Genomic DNA, 16,321 nt, shown 5'->3' with positions numbered 1-16,321 from the left:
CTTGCAATAACCTTTTTAGACACCACAAAATACTCAATAAAAGTAGCTACTTGTGTATGGGAAGCCAATGATTATTTTTAGTGGTTTCAAATACAGCAGTTTGGGTTTTCTATGCCAACAGAATGGAAGACTCTAATGCACCCATCACAGTGCTAAAAACAAAACGTGGGATAAAAGAAAAAACTCATTTAGAGTCTTTTCAAACAACACCATTGTGCAGGAACTGTTCTTCACATATGGCTTTGTCTAAAAAGCTTTTCAAGTGAAAGGCAATCACAACACATAATAGGACATTGACTCGTACAAAGAGTTCTCCACATACAGGGTGAGCAAACATAAAAAGAGTGGGTAATGTCAAAGGGCAATAAACAAGACACATTTACGAAATCCGTTACTAAAAACTCCCTTTTACATCCAAAGTCTGCATGATTTGCTATGGACTGTAAGCTCTGTCATGGGTAAACTTTGTGAATTTCATAAAAGATTATTACCTTTTAAATTAAAATTCATTATATTTCACATTAAGACTGGTAAACTCTTCGAAAAGTCATCGTGATTCGTCTTGTATTTTTCTTTCTGTTATAAATAGAACTATAAAAAAAACATACGCGTGACTGACACCTTGACTTTGAAAGCATTATCGGAAAATATATCCGTGAAGGACCTCAGTGATTTGCAAACTCAAGTGATTTCCTGTTTCACCGCCTCGTAAACGTCATTCTTTTCTCGAAGATGTAAAAACAAAATTAGCATCTCAGACAAACACTGAAAGGTAAACTAGGTTCTGAAGGTAGCTATGCTGTGAAATATTTGTGAATTGTTATGCAGTTCCCATTTCTATGGCTCAAATTGAAGTCCTAAACAAACCTTGTGGCCACCAGGGTTCACGTTCTTCCTATCCAGCAAAGCTGATAGTGTCAATTTGATACTTGGTTTTAGAGTCTGCGTGTGCCCTAATCCAATCTGGCTTGATATATTCACTTTAGCAGAAAAAGATACATTGTACTCAATCTGGTAATTGACAACTATGCCAAAATGTGCATTGCTATTCCCAGCATCATGGCAAGATTGGCAGCTGTTTCCAGTTTATCATTTATCTTTCGGTAAATCGAGCCACCACATTCTGTACCATCAGTCGATGTTGTATGAATCTGAAATTCATCCGTTTTGTAGGCGACAGCTACGTTGCTTTGGGAATCTCTGAACTTTGCTTTTTCAAAAGTCATCTGGTATCCAGAGAACCACCCTTCATGCCCAAATACTGCAGCTCCGTGTGTTGATGCTCCAGCAATATCAAAATCCACCTCATAGCCAAGATTAATTTGCTACTTTTGGTAGGGTAACTTAATTTTTGCATTCCTCTTTCCAGTGTCAGGAGAAAATGATGAGTCAAACGTCAACTTAAGTCCTTTTGCAAGCTGATCCTCAATTGTGATTTCAGTGCCTAGAGTATTTTCGGGGTTACACTTCTTTGTAAAGGTAAGGCCATATTCTGCCCATTTGTACTTAAGGCTACCGGTAACTTTAATGGTCTCAGAGTTTGCTGAACCGGAGCTTGTAAATTCCAGTCCATTTTCAGATGTTGTTTCCAAGTCAAGCTATATTAAACAAAAATCATATCCCTTTGTGAGAACAACTCTGCCAGCCTTTCCTAGTTCAACATAGGTCGGAAGTGTAGAGAGCCACTCGGGCTCTCCTATACATAGTAACCGCACACAGACAGGTGGGCGGGTGATGAGGCCGAGGGGTTGCATAAAGAAACGCACTGCGCCTCCGGCAGTTGCGTTATAACCCCACTAATGTGTCTATCATTCCTGTCACACCCCGTTTACCTGCGTGCCCCCCCCCCACCCCTCTCGACACAGGGCCAGCCACAGGAAGGACGGCCATTTTCTTCACTGCTGAGCCGCTGAGTTACGATCGGTAGAAGGTTAAAATAGTATATTTATGTGACAAAACTAGGTCTTATTGAAACACTTGCCTACTTACCATCCAATCTAATAAAAACAGGACATGATGCAACTTGTATTTTGCTCCTTCACAGGAAGTGACATTATGTGAAATGTTACCCTGATATCACAGAAGTGACATCATGTGATATTTGTCAATGATGATATCACTAGAAGTGACATCATTGAAGTAAAGCAAAGCTACAATAAGGCAAGATTAATAAAGCAAAACATGTTGAAGCAGACAAATGGCTATTTTAGTTGCTGATACACATTAACTAGTACGCTCTCATGATATTTTTTGTGGTGCAGCTATGATATGCCTAGGGCACAGCCAAAACTGCAGCAATACACTTTCAACCATTCCCAGCAGCACTTTACTTTGGGTGCAGAGATGATGCAGGGAGGCAGAATGGCCTTAGTTTCATGTTGAAGCAAGCCGACACTGGAGACTGACTGACCTGGATACCCTGGAAATTGTTCTAACGAATTGACCACATTCTCTTAGCCTCTCCCCTGCATGCCTAAAAATCAAGATGCCTCAGTGAATATTGTAAAATCTTATAACTACTTTCAGCAGCATGGCCGAGTGCCATTGTCTATGTGGTAGAGGAAGTAGGCTTTGAAGAATGAAGGGTCTGGATACCCTGATCAAGACATAATCATTTGAAACATTCCTTTAGCTGCTTACTTGCCTCCAAATCAATCAGACCAAGTGCAAGGTACCAGCAGGAAATTCGTACATACTTTTCCATGGAAGAAAAACACAAGGCTCTTAGATCACTGGGATAAAGGAAAGGAGGTTTTGAGTTCATAGATGCGTCAGGTTTGTGGATTAATATTCCTCTACCCAGTGCTTGAAATGGAAAAATTAAAGTGCAGGTACTCTGTGCCAGAGTACCTGCTTGTTACTGAGAAGTGCCGGTACTCTCCAAATAAAAGTATTATGGCCCATATTTATACTTTTTGACGCAAAACTGCGCCGGCGCAGTTTTGCGTAAAAAATATTACCGCCGGCTAACGCCATTTTGGTGCACCGTGCGGGCGTCAGATTTATACTTTGACGCACGGCGGCGCAAACAACAGGTGGGAGTCATTATTTTTGACGCACACGCGGCGTCAAGTGGTAAAGGAAAATTACGTTAACGCAGCGGAAATGACTGTGGGTCGATTTACGACACCGCAAACCGGATATGCGCCGTTTTTTTTTTACGCAATAGCGTCAAAAAAGACAGCGAACACAGCCATTTCACCAGAGGAGAGCCAAAATGGATCCCAGATGCCACTACAGACCCCAGGAAGATGACAGCAGACCAGGAACCAGCCAGGAGGACCCACACAAGAACCAGGACACTTTTAAGAAGAAAAGAAAGTGTCGCTTTAGTGCAGAGGAGCAGGAAATTCTGGTTAAAGAGGTGACGGAACACCAGCACCAACTGTTTGTCACATCAAAGTTGCCAATCAGTAGGAGAGAGGCTATATGGCAACAAATTGTCGACAAGATTAACAGTGTGGCTGAAGTACGCAGAACAGTCATCGAGTGCAAGAAACGCTGGCATGACTGCAAGTGCAGGACCAAGGAAAAGGTGGCCAGGAACAGGAAAGCAGCACTGCAGACTGGAGGGGGGAGTCCAGCACACCAGGAGGCCCTGGACCACATGTAGGAGATGGTCACAGCCGACATCTCTGAGGAGATCGTCACAGGGATTCAAGGACAGGACAGCGCAGACTACCAGGAGAAAACGCACATGCATGGTATGTTGCATGGGGAATTAAAATGCACAAATGTTAACTGCAAGCGGGGGGGGATACCGACCACAAAATGCATGGAAGTCATCATATACATGGAGTGGCATGGGTAAAGGGGCACGGCATTGGAGCATGGCCTGCACAGACAGAAGCTGGGGCACACCATTACACTACACCAACAACAGTCCCATGGGGGCATGCTGTCATGCCAACGATGGAGCAAAGGGAAAGCCACGCCAGGAGGGAAAGCCACTACGTCAAACTGACATCCTGGCACTTGTCAGCCAACATACCCCCTACATTAACTAGGGCCCTATTAGCAATCCTCTAGCCAAACCGACTTCAATGTAACTGCGACAACAGTTGCCACTACCACCTCTGCTCTGTGTGCAGCTCAAGTAGCCAATGGCAGTAACCTCCCCATGGATCATACACACCTAAATTAGGGGGTGAGGATGACAACTGCAACAATCCCCAGAAACAAGACAAAGGCCCCAGTACTCTCAAATGTCAATGCCCATAGTTGTCACAAACATCAGCCAAAGTAAACAACAATAGGAGCAACACAGCACTAAGGACACACCCATGCTGCATATGTCAGGGTCCATCCTGTGCCTGGGTAACAAGGCAACATCCCAAATGTCATACTGCTCAGACAACAGCATTGAGGAGGGGACACATGTAACTGGTCACTGAAATACACCTGCACAGTCAGAGGACGAAATAGGACACTGATACGACTATCAGGGCAATCCAATGTAACACACATTACCCAACATCAGCAGGACCCATTAACAATGTCAACATCCATATCGGATCATAACATTGCCATGCATAGAATATGCCACATGTCAATTACATTTAAGTCGATGTGAACGATCAGGGATTGGGGCAGGTCCAGATTTTTAAGTATGCTGCCAGGGCCATCAGAATACCCACAGCCAGTGAAATGTCTCACCATGAGAATGGATGTACACGGAGGGTCGAGTAGGAAAAGAAGGTGGCAATTCTCTATTTGGCTAAAATCAACACCTAGAGGGGATGAGGCTGACAAGTCTGATAACTCAATAACATACATGTGACACACAGGTGGGCCATAGGCCTGACAAAATGTCCATCTGAAGGACTGGAGATATTAACACAAAACAAGATCACAAAGTGAATTCATCAAAAGGCAGGCACGTCACATCAAAATTGCCACAACACAGACACACTAATTGTACCCTGTTTCACTGCAGAGGAAGATGGATCTCCTGCCGATATGCCTGTCCCTGATTTCCCTGATGACATGGATGACGAGCCAATAAACATTCCCCAGGAGACTATCCAAAAGGTCCTTGAAACCCTCCAGACCCCGCCTTCTGTCACAAGGAGGACAACAGAACAAGCAGCCATCGTAGAGGAACCACCCACCACCCCAATTGTAAGACCTGCTAGCTCCAATACAGCTGAGGACTCAGACGACACTGGCACCAGCTTTGAGAGAACTGTAGTTGGAGTACAGCGGGAGCTGGCCAAGGAGGTGCGGGTGGGGATGCAAAATATGGCAGCCAGCCTAGAGGGGGTGCGTTTGTACATGATGTCATCTGCAGATCAGGCAGCAGCTATGCAAGCCCTAACATCTATCTTGCAGGAACTGCAGAAAACCCAGAAGGAAATCAGCACAGCTGTAATACAGTTGACCCAACACCTACAACAGCAATCCTGTCAACGCGTGCACGAATGCAACATTGAACCCCTCAGGGCCGACCTGGCTGCCTACCATCGTGATGTGGCTGCTATTCTCAAGAACCAGCAGGCCCTCCTTGCAGCATTACTGCCCTTAAGACCTTCACAGGGAGCAGCGACCGGGATGTCTGACTCCACGTTTTCTAACACTGAGGTGTGTGTTGCCCCTTCACAACCAACAACAACAAGGGCAAAGCAGGCAACACACACATCAGAAGAAGAAGACATGGAACAGATCACTTTCACAAGGAAAAGTACCCGGAAGCACTAGTCCTTGCCACATGGCCAACTATTACCAAGGTCCTGCGTTTTGAAACATGACAGTCTTACAACAACTGTACTCAAGCAATTTTCTGCTAACCACTGTATATCTTGTCACCCAGTCCAGTGATTGTCTCTCTCCTACTCATTGGCTAAGTCTGTCCCTCTGCACTGTCTGAAACAGCAACCCCAGCATGACAAAAGCATCTTGGTAAACCCTTATGTTGGATCACAATGGAAGATAACACTATAATGGACTCACAATCATGGACAATGTACAGATAGCACTACAGCACTTTTCAATAAATAGCACTTACACAACAAATCTGTCTCTGGGTAATGTGACATATCAACTGTGCAGTAGATAACTGAAATGTTCCTACTGTCAAATTACGTAGCTTGTCAATACAACTGTCCTGATAATATGTAGTTAGAGAAATCTGCACAGTGCCCATGATTGCAGCATACTCTGCCCATCCTGAGGGACAAATCTGATGAAGTGAGAAACCATACACCACCATGCTGTGTAGGACAGAAGAATGCTTCCGCAGGGGATAACTAAGTCATCAAATAGTGGCCGCAAAATGTTTTCACCATGCAAAAATAACACAGTAAACATGCCACACTAATCTAAGTAAATACTAAAAAAACTGCACAAATGAAGCTGTCTGAGTTAACATACAAATAGGTAATCATGCCGAACTGTGTCACAAATGATGTATGAGGGTCATGAAGACAAGAATACAAGATTGCCAATGAGAACTCATCTTATAATGGTGTTCATGATCATCACACTGCAGTCAGACCTAAAACTGTTTCCCCAATATCAAGTCTGGAAGCACTGTTAGTGACTTTGAAAACACACTTATCAACAGAAACACATTGTCATCCATATTAACTGTGATTGGTGGTTGCAACGAAGGGTCGACACTTTGTAAGGTAGCTCTGGGCTAGCTGCCAATCGTACAGCTCAGTTGGAATTTGTTAGTAGCATAGGACACAGATGTTATAGTACAAAATTGATGTACACTGAATCTAAACCCACGATCAAGTACCATTCAACACATACTATTAAGAGGTAACCAAATATTTATTAAAAGCTAACCATAGATGAGGAAACTGAAGGAAAAATCTTACCTACCCTAATCTACCCTGACTACTCATTACCCACAACTGTCCCTAACTAACCTAAGCTACACTTACTTATCACATGTAACGAAACGTTCTAAACATCTACCCCCCACCCCCCTTATGAGACGGGACACATTGAGGACAACACATACTAACCTAAACACATACTATACTATCCTAAACAAATATATATATATATATATATTTTTTATTGTTTTTTATTTTTTGCACACAAGAACCCCAACATAGCCAAGCACATGTAATAACTCAAAAAAGAAACAAGCAGGACCCCCCACCCCACACCCACTAACACTAACTAAACTAACAGCCTATACTAACCTAACACTAAGCCCCTAAGCCCACTAACTATAAGAACAAGGAAAGAGGAGGGAGGGGAGGGTATCAAGTCCATCAAATCAAGTGTCTAGAGGTTGGCCCTCTGGAGGGTCCTTTTAATATCCTTGACCCGCCGTTTAATGTGCCGCACGTCCCGGCTCAGGTGGCTCACCTTGCGCAGCACTTTGTCCATCTTATGTTCAAGTCTGTTGAAGGCTGCAGGGTCAACAGATGGAGAAGTGGCAGTCTGGTTACCAGTGGAGGAGGTCTGTGTGGGCTGTCCTGCACCGGTGGCAATGCTGGGGCCAGGAAGTCCAGCAGATGTTGGATCAACAGTGGCAGCTGTGGGTGGGGCCACCTGGCTCTGATTGGTGGTTGTTTCTGTGGTGGCTGTGGTGGGCAAAGTAGGCCCACACAGTGGGAAGGCTCACCATTCCCCAGAGGCACGTTCATGGCGATATCGCCGGGCCATCCTCCGGAACCCCGACTCCACCAGCAGGATGTGCTGGTATCGCATGGCCCGGCGCTGAAATTCACGGGCCTGGTCTGGAGTCATTTTAGCTGCTGTGAAGACAAATGCAGATATGCTACATTAGTAACTGCATTGTGTGAAACGGCACAGCAAGTTAATCAGACATTACATCTACTGTACTTGTAACAGCTCATATAACGATACAGAGCATTGAATGTCCCTGAGGAAGTATATGGCAGGCCAGACAACAAAGGTCACATCACATAAAGCACATCCATAACCTACAAGATGGGTAACAACTGGCTTTGACTTGCTATCTGACTTCTGACAGTTATCATCTAAGAATCATGCTGCATATCCTCCGCCAAGAGCTGGGCTACAAATGTCAGTGTACGGAAAGCAAAACGAAAGCCACATGGTCTGCAAGTTGTAACTGGACTTTCCAGTATAGTACCAAGTGCCAAACCTGTGTGTATACTAGTATGCAACCAAACCGTCACTTATTCACAGGTATGTGTAACATACTGGTAGCATCAGTACTAGGTACCCCATTCACAAACCCATGGCCGTGTTTGAGGGGGGGGCGGTGGATACATAAGTATAATTTGCCAACAACATGTACACCGAGGAGTGTATAGGCAACTCCACACGTTTGTCTCTACAGACACACCACATGTAAGGTCTATCTACAATTAGGAGTCAGCAAACCCTAGAGCACTCATAGGGTCAGACATGTCAGGAAATGCAGAACTTAGTACACAACATCTACTTCCAGTGAGGCCTGACTTGCATCAGACACAGAGTTGCTAGAACACCCATGATCATGAATTGCATGCACACCTAGGCCATTACACTTAGGTTCCACAGACTTGATACACTACATGCGGAAGTATATGCTGCTAGGAGGTTCTACCTACTGTTTCAAACTTACGTAGGTAAATAGGGAAGCAGATGTCTATTGGAAAGCTATTAGCTCTACCAATCTTAGAGAATGTGGGTCTGACAGGCTGACTAAATAGGGGCTGACTTCCATTGCAACTCTTGGTGATACAAGTGTCATACACATGACTATCCCCTGTACTCACAGTGGGGCCTACAGGGATGTCCTACAATCCCTACATGATACCATTGGATATGCATTGGCAAAATCAAAACATGTGAGAACTGCATTCCCACTCATGGAACAAGTGAAAAGCTTGCCCAACGCATCACACCTTGCTATGCGTCCAACTCACACGAGTCCATAACCAGCAAACACAACACATAACAGACATATCAACACTTACTGGAGTGGTCGGGGTCCTCAAATGTCGCCACCTCTCCCACAGTGTAGGGTGCCAGTCCATCTGTAAGGTATGAAAGGCAGAAATGTGCTCAAAATCTGTGCACAGTGCAACAATTTCATAAACATATACAATGTGTAGGCTGAATAAGGAAATGGCAGCCATTCAGACATGATGGTACTGCATCTGATATTTCACGGCCAGCTTGTTCATAGCATGGGTCTCCTGTGACAGTTACACACATATCTGCACACATACATTGGCCCTAACTATTATGTGGTTACAAACTTGCCCCATAATTGGTGAGCACTAAAAAATATGGAGTGTAATTGTCTCATCATGTGCATCCAAGAGAAACATCCAACGCCTGGTTACTTGAGGACTGCATTACCAGTCAAACATGCCTTGTGGCCATGACACATTTATTGCACATCGGCCCAATGTACAGAGGAAGGGGCAGGGACTTCTGTAAGCCATCCTGTTGTTACAGTATAGTCAATTGATGTGGCCCAGCTATGGTGATTTGCACCAACCATGGAGATGTGAAGCCACGTGCATACACTTGGACTGCCATCCATATTTGGATTGTGGCTCAACTAATTCCAACAAACATCTTAAGATGTTAGCTGAGGGCACCTTACACCTTTTCACGATGTTTTCAAATCATGAACTGACATGTATCCAAAAAGATCAAGAAACACAATAATCCCACACATTCATAGTACTTCTGTGAACGCTTTCCTTCCACACTCACCAGACTAACATGAGACCAATGTCTGAGCCACTTTGCTATTGTCAATTGACGTGAAGGCAGCACTCGTTTTCAGCATCATGTAGTGATTCTAAAGTCAGTCTAGCAATTGCGTCAACATAGTTGGCCTAAATGTTGGTACATCTGTTCTTCTCTGTCAATAGTACCCTATATAGACATGATTGGCTCCTATTTTGTTAGCTGTGCTGACAAAAAGGCCGCACCAATTTCCTTCATGGTAAAGTTACCTGTAAGTTTGCTGAGTACGTGCTACCTGACAGCTAGCAATTGTGATCCTTGCCATAGTGCATCAATTATCCCCTTATATTTCCCCAGTATTACACACAGTCATCAAGTTAGCTGGCAGACATTGCACTAATCCCCTGATGTCACTACAGAGCATTTAATTGTGCACATTAACAATAGTCGTACTCACCAACAGTGCCACCAATCATGATTCCCAGGTGGTCCAAGAGATCCTGCTCCCTGGTGATGAGGTCAGCCCACCAGTGCTTCAGCTTGTGGTCACTCCTCTGGCTGGCATACACACACTACAGGTGATGCAGCAACTTTCCCCAACGGATTCTGCGCGCCTCTGTCGGATACCCCTGTATGACCCTGCCCCCTGCCTGGATCATGAGCGCCAAGAAATGTGTCACCAGCCAGATGAAGCCCCCCAACTCCTCTTCCCCCATCCTGCCAAGACGTGGCCTACCAGACATATTTATAGATGAAGATAAGGAATAGGGGTAAAAGAAATAGAAAGGGGAAAAGGGTGAAAGTAGGGGTAAAAAGACAGAAAAAAAGTAAACCTAAACACTAAAAGAGCCCAACTATACCCAAACTAACACTACCCACAACAGACTCCCACAAACAAGAAAGATGCAAGATAAATGGACAAATGTAGACAAAACACAGTACTACAGTATACACAAACAATATTTATTTCACAAAAGGACTTTACAGATAGCACACAGGACAAATACAGCACAAAATCTCTGGACAACACTCTCTACACAGCCACACAGTCTAGAAGGATCATAGACTGCAAAGTGAAAGTGAATGTACACCCACTGTACATGATCTGTAAACATGATATCCTATTACATCACTTCCTGTATGAAAAGTCCCGCCTTTTTCGCGTTCTGCATAATTTTTTTTTGCACAAAACTGTATTTGCGTCATTTTTTTTGACGCACAGACATGAATATTAACCCGCATCCACATAATGATACATGGACTGTACAAATATCTGGATGCGGGCTAAATTTCACTCCTGTGTGTCAAAATAAATGATGCAAATACAGTTTTGGTAAACAAAAAATTACGCACACCGCTAGGGACGTCAAAATTACAGTGCATTAACTGGTTTGGGGCATTTTTACTAATTTTTTGGTTATTTTACATTTGGAACACATCAGAGATTGGCTAATTGAAGACAGTATGGTGTTGATGGTGTATGTACACATGTGTGACATCATACTGCAGCGGAACATCATCCTCTACACCCTTCACAGTATTTTTACAGTTGGCTGACGTCATAGATGTGGCCTACATATATGTGTGGCACAAATTGTGCATGTTTGTCATAAGGAGAGGATAGCATTGTGACGCACATATGTACAATACCGAAATTCCTTTGGCTCAAAGTGTGTGCTTTGACAACTAATGCGTTGGTTGACCAAGTGTGTGTGTATATCACATGAAGCATAATTGTACATATGGTTGTATGAATGTGACGTCCATGTGTCCAATCCTAAGATGCAAGTCAAATTGAAAATGAGCAAGGGCATGTGTTAGTCATACGTGTAACAACACCCGTAAAGTATACTTCCAAGTTTCTGGGTCACGTAGACACCACATGTGTCATAGCATGCACCAGATGGATGGCAGACGCATGTTCATGTCAATGGTCCACATTTTCTACATCCTATGTCCTAGAGTATTGGTAAGAGCTTCCTAGGCACTAGTTGGTGAATCCCACAGTGAGTCATACACATGCATTGAGGAAGTGGGTACCATGTTGTTTGCACAGACAGACAAGGGTCAATCTCATATGTAAGATGACACCACAGTTGAGGCCATAGAAGTGAGCCCCCACTATCAAGTGGCTGTTTTGGACCAGCATACAAGACAGCACGTGTCCACATATTTCCATGTGAACCAACATGTGGATGGTCCCACCCTGTCACTAAAGACGAGTAATGAGACAGTCAACAGGGCAACCTTGGTGTGCAGAGTGAGATAATGTCTCAATTGTCATGTTCCGGCAGGTGTCATTACAACATTTGTACACAGGTTGGCCTCTGCACTTCCCACTGCATCTGGGAACATCATAGTCTCTGTGCTGTTTATTCTTGCAGCTATTCACCACACACAGCCCATCACTATGTTGTGCGCACTGTGATGCAGTGTGTGAACTGTCATAGTCCTGACATTTGTGTATTATTCATGGACATTATCAAAGGTTGCTGGTTGTGCTGAAAGCCCCGTACCCAATCCCTGCCTATGACCCTGGGACACTGTCACACTTTGTCATTCATGCATATATGCAACCCAGACAAGGGATGGGCCATGAATTTTGCATTTCCAAGAGGATGTAACTCAAATGGTACAGTTAAAAGGCAGATGATGCTATACAATGTATTTGGGTATGCATGGAAGAAGCCCATGCCCAATGCCCCCTGATGAATGGGAGGTTTGCTTACGCACGTGTGGCACATATGTAGACACAGGGATACTTTAGTGTGACGCACAGACAGTTGCCAGTCCGGCTGACAGAATGCAAGGTGATTCACGATCCAGTTATTTGACAAGTTACGTAATCAGTGGTCTGACTGAGACTGTATTGAGGACAATGTTGACAGTTGACATGTCAAACTGTGTACGTCCTGTGTTTTTGAAGGTGACAAATGAAACCAAGGGCTGTGTTACACGGCTTAATTAGTATCAATGGTTGACGGTGTATTTGACATAATGGCAACTCCTATGCTGTTCCAGGCATCATCAGGGGCAGTGCTTTTTGAAATGGGTGGTGTGCATGGAGGTGATCACAGGTGTGGGCTGCATCTGTTTCTCACCAGTCCTGTAGGTGAGACTTGCATTCTAAGGGCCAACAGACATTTTCACAAGGGGAAGCAATCTACATGTGCTAACAGGGCTTTGAAACTAGAAGACAGTGTATAAATTGACCTGACGTCCTTGCAGTCAGATGTTATATGACAATGGCATACCTTAGGGAAGGGTGTAGCACACTGGTTTGGTAATGTTGGTCTGTGTGTGTAGAGGAGGTATTATCGGGGTACACATCTTAGTATTCCAGAGACCTCTTCCGACAGGTGGGTTGTGACCAGGTGCATGGGTGTGTCAGGAGTTAGGAAATGGGCTGACATGTACATGGAATGTCATGTGCGCATTGCATGTCATATGTGTGGCACTTGTGCTGTCTATGTTCTGCTTCTATGGAACTCTAGTCACAGATATTCCTTGCAAATATTGGATGGAGTTGGACTAACTGCTGTCAAGGGTCTGGTCAGGCATTCCTGTTAGTGATGCCAAAGCACATTGACTGCCTCATGTATGAGGCTTGTTTTCCCCTTATTGAGTGATCGTGTCATAGTTGTGTGCCATATGCTGCGTTGGACCTTGCTTTCAACATGTATGTGTGAAATAGTTGTGGTCCTCTGCTATTGGCCTTCAAAGGAAATATGTACATGATATATGTCATTAAGAGTGTGTGTGTATGTGACCATTGTATGTTAGGCATCACATTAGCTCTGGGATGTTCCGTGTCCTACTCAGAATCTCAGCAATGCTCCATGAGGCAACACTCTTATTCTGATAAGTAGAGATGAAGGTGTGCAAAAAGGAATAGCCAGACCATGATATGGTGATTAGAATAGGGGTTTATTTAAATTAGTTAACTAAAGTGGTGAAGGTGATCATATTCAGAAGAAATTATTTACAATCTGTTGCCGCCTGCGTATACCAGCAGCTGTGTTCTGTAGTTCCCCCTCCTGTTGCAGGCCAGCATCCTCCTTTTCCTCCTCTTCAGGCATGTGTGGCTCTGGTTCCAGGAGGGGAATGTTTCTTTTGATACAAATGTTGTGCAATATTGCACATGTGAGGATGATCCTACAGACCATCTCGGGGGAATATAGGAGGCTACCACCAGTGATGTCGAGGCAGCTGAACCCTGACTTGAGGATGGTGAAGGTCAGCTCGACAATGCTGTGTATCCTCCAATGAGCCTCGTTGTATGCACGCTCTGCAGCTGTACTTCGGTTGCCAAATGGTGTCATAATCCATGGCTGGATGCCATACCCCTGATCAGCTGCAAGAGAAAATGAATGGGATCATGTTGATGTAGCTGGCACTATTGAAAAGACCTTTCATGGCAGTAGTTGTCTTGTGTTGTCTGTGACTCTTTTGTGTACTAATGTGACATCCCATGCTTGTAGGCTGTACCATCTGCATTGTGTTGTTTCCTTGGCTGAACGAGTGTTTGTCTGCTAACCGTTTGTCAGCATTATGTTTTGGGATTTGCAGTACAGCATGCCCTCCCTAGCATTGTGACTTGTGATACGGGTGTCCGTGCGTCTGGGGGTGAGATGATAGTTCCATGCAGAGTTAAAATTGAAAGTGTTGTTAACACGTTCATATCAAAGTACCCTGGACATCCCATACCTTGAAACTTATGCAATGTATTAATGTAAAGGTCATTGGGACACTTACAATTTGCAAGGTGACATTTAGGCAACCACACTCATTGACGTCTTCACATTAGGCTGTACAGTAATTTCCAATGTGTGACAGGTTCAATGGTGACTTAAGAAGCATGGCTAGTGATGTCACGACCTCAGTGTGTTCCTGTTGACATGTTGCTGTTGTGGTGTATGTGTTGTGTGTCCTAGAGGGTTGCTGTGCAGTGAGTATATAAGTAGGTTTTTGTACTTACCAACAAGTAGTCCATTGCCATACCGTCCATCCTGGAAGTGTTCATTGATGGTGCAGTGACGGAAGATGTATGAGTCATGTACACTCCCAGGATATTTAGCCACGATGTTGGTGATCAATCCCTGGTGATCGACTATGGCCTGCACGTTGATGGAATGTGTGTGCATCCTGTTGCGGTAGAGGTGTTCAGTTGCAGCAGGTGGCACAAGGCGTACATGTGTGCAGTCGATTGCACCAAGGACGTGTGGGAAGCCACTGATTGCGTAGAACCCCTGTTTTGTTTCCTGCTGCTTCTGCAGTGTGTTAGGGAAGCAGATGTGATGGGGTGTCAGTCGAATGATGGCATCCAGTACTTTGGGCAAAAAGGCAGAGAATGATGGTTGTGATATTCCGCCAACCAGGGCACCAGTTGTTTGGAAAGAGCCACTTGCCAGCATATGAAGTATGGCAAGCAGCTTTGTTTCTGTTGGGATGGTGCGGGGTGTCACCAAAGTGGGGGCCAACTGCTGTTCAATGTTTCGCAGCAGCTGCTGAATGGCCTGCCAGTTCAACCAGTACCTCTGTATGATGTTGTGTTCCCGGAGGCCCTGAAGGGTTGTTCTTGGGCAGAATATCCTCTCCTGCCTTCTGCGCTACCTTTGGGGTCCCTGCTGGTGTTGTTGTAGCTGTTGTTGTTGCTGCTGGGCTCTGCGTCTGCGTGCACGCTGGATTAGAATCACCTTCATGGCTCCCTGTTGCTGCTCTGCTGTTTGTTCTGTGTGTTCTGATTAAATACAGGTGTGTTTGCCCCATTTTAACGCCTGCCCTGACCCAGGCGTTAAATTTTGACGCAAATCGGGCTGTGTGTCATTTTCTGGCTCCGCCTCCCGGCCGCGCGTTATTTTTGCCTGAAAGCATAAATACAACGCACGGCCCTTTAAGCCATTTTTTGGACGGGAATGCCTACCTTGCATATAATTAACGCAAGGCGGATTGACGCATCTAAAAAATTATGCACAGGGCGGGATTTTGTCGTCCGCGGGCTCGGGCATCAAAGTTTAAATACGGGGTAATGTTTGCGCTGATTGTGCGTCAAAATGTTTGACGCACAATCGGCGCAGACGGAGTATAAATATGCCCCATAGTATTTAGTAGTTGACCAAAATACATCTCATTTTGTGCTGATATGCAGCAATTCATATGATATGATAACTCATTTTTGAATGTGCTCCAGACAATGAGGCCCGTATTTATACTTTTTGAGGCAAACCAGCTCCGGTGCTGGTTTGCGTAAAAAAATGTAACGCCCGCTAACGCCATTTCTACGCGCCATGCGGGCGCCTTATTTAAGGATTGACGTTAGCCGGCGCTGCGGGCTGGTCAGAGTAAAAAATTATGACTCAAGCCAAGCAGCGCCGACGTAGGGGAAAATGGGGGTTGTGCGTCAAAAAATGGTGCAAGTCAGGTTAGAGTAAAAAATCATGGCTCAAACCGGACTTGTGCCATTTTTTGACGCACAACCCCCATTGAAATGACTACTGTTTTAGCAAAGACAGGAGTCATGCCCCCTTGCCCAATGGCCATGCCCAGGGGCCTTTTGTCCCCTGGGCATGGCCATTGGGCACAGTGGCATGTAGGGGGGCCCAAATTAGGCCCCTCTATGCCACTTTAAAAAAATAAAAAAATAATACTTACCTCAACTTACCTGTGCTTACCTGGGATAGGT

General features: G+C 44.7%; 1 pseudogene; it reads right to left on the bottom strand.

Annotated features, from left to right (window-relative positions):
* Positions 1-837: 837 nt before the first annotated feature.
* LOC138302892 (non-selective voltage-gated ion channel VDAC1-like) lies at positions 838-13,961 on the bottom strand (annotated as a pseudogene).
* Between the last annotated feature and the right edge of the window lie 2,360 nt (positions 13,962-16,321).

Source organism: Pleurodeles waltl, chromosome 1_1, assembly GCF_031143425.1.
Source record: "Pleurodeles waltl isolate 20211129_DDA chromosome 1_1, aPleWal1.hap1.20221129, whole genome shotgun sequence".
NCBI classification, from domain to species: domain Eukaryota; kingdom Metazoa; phylum Chordata; class Amphibia; order Caudata; family Salamandridae; genus Pleurodeles; species Pleurodeles waltl.
Note: the sequence above shows the minus strand (reverse complement) of the source record. Positions and strands in the feature narration are given on the sequence as shown.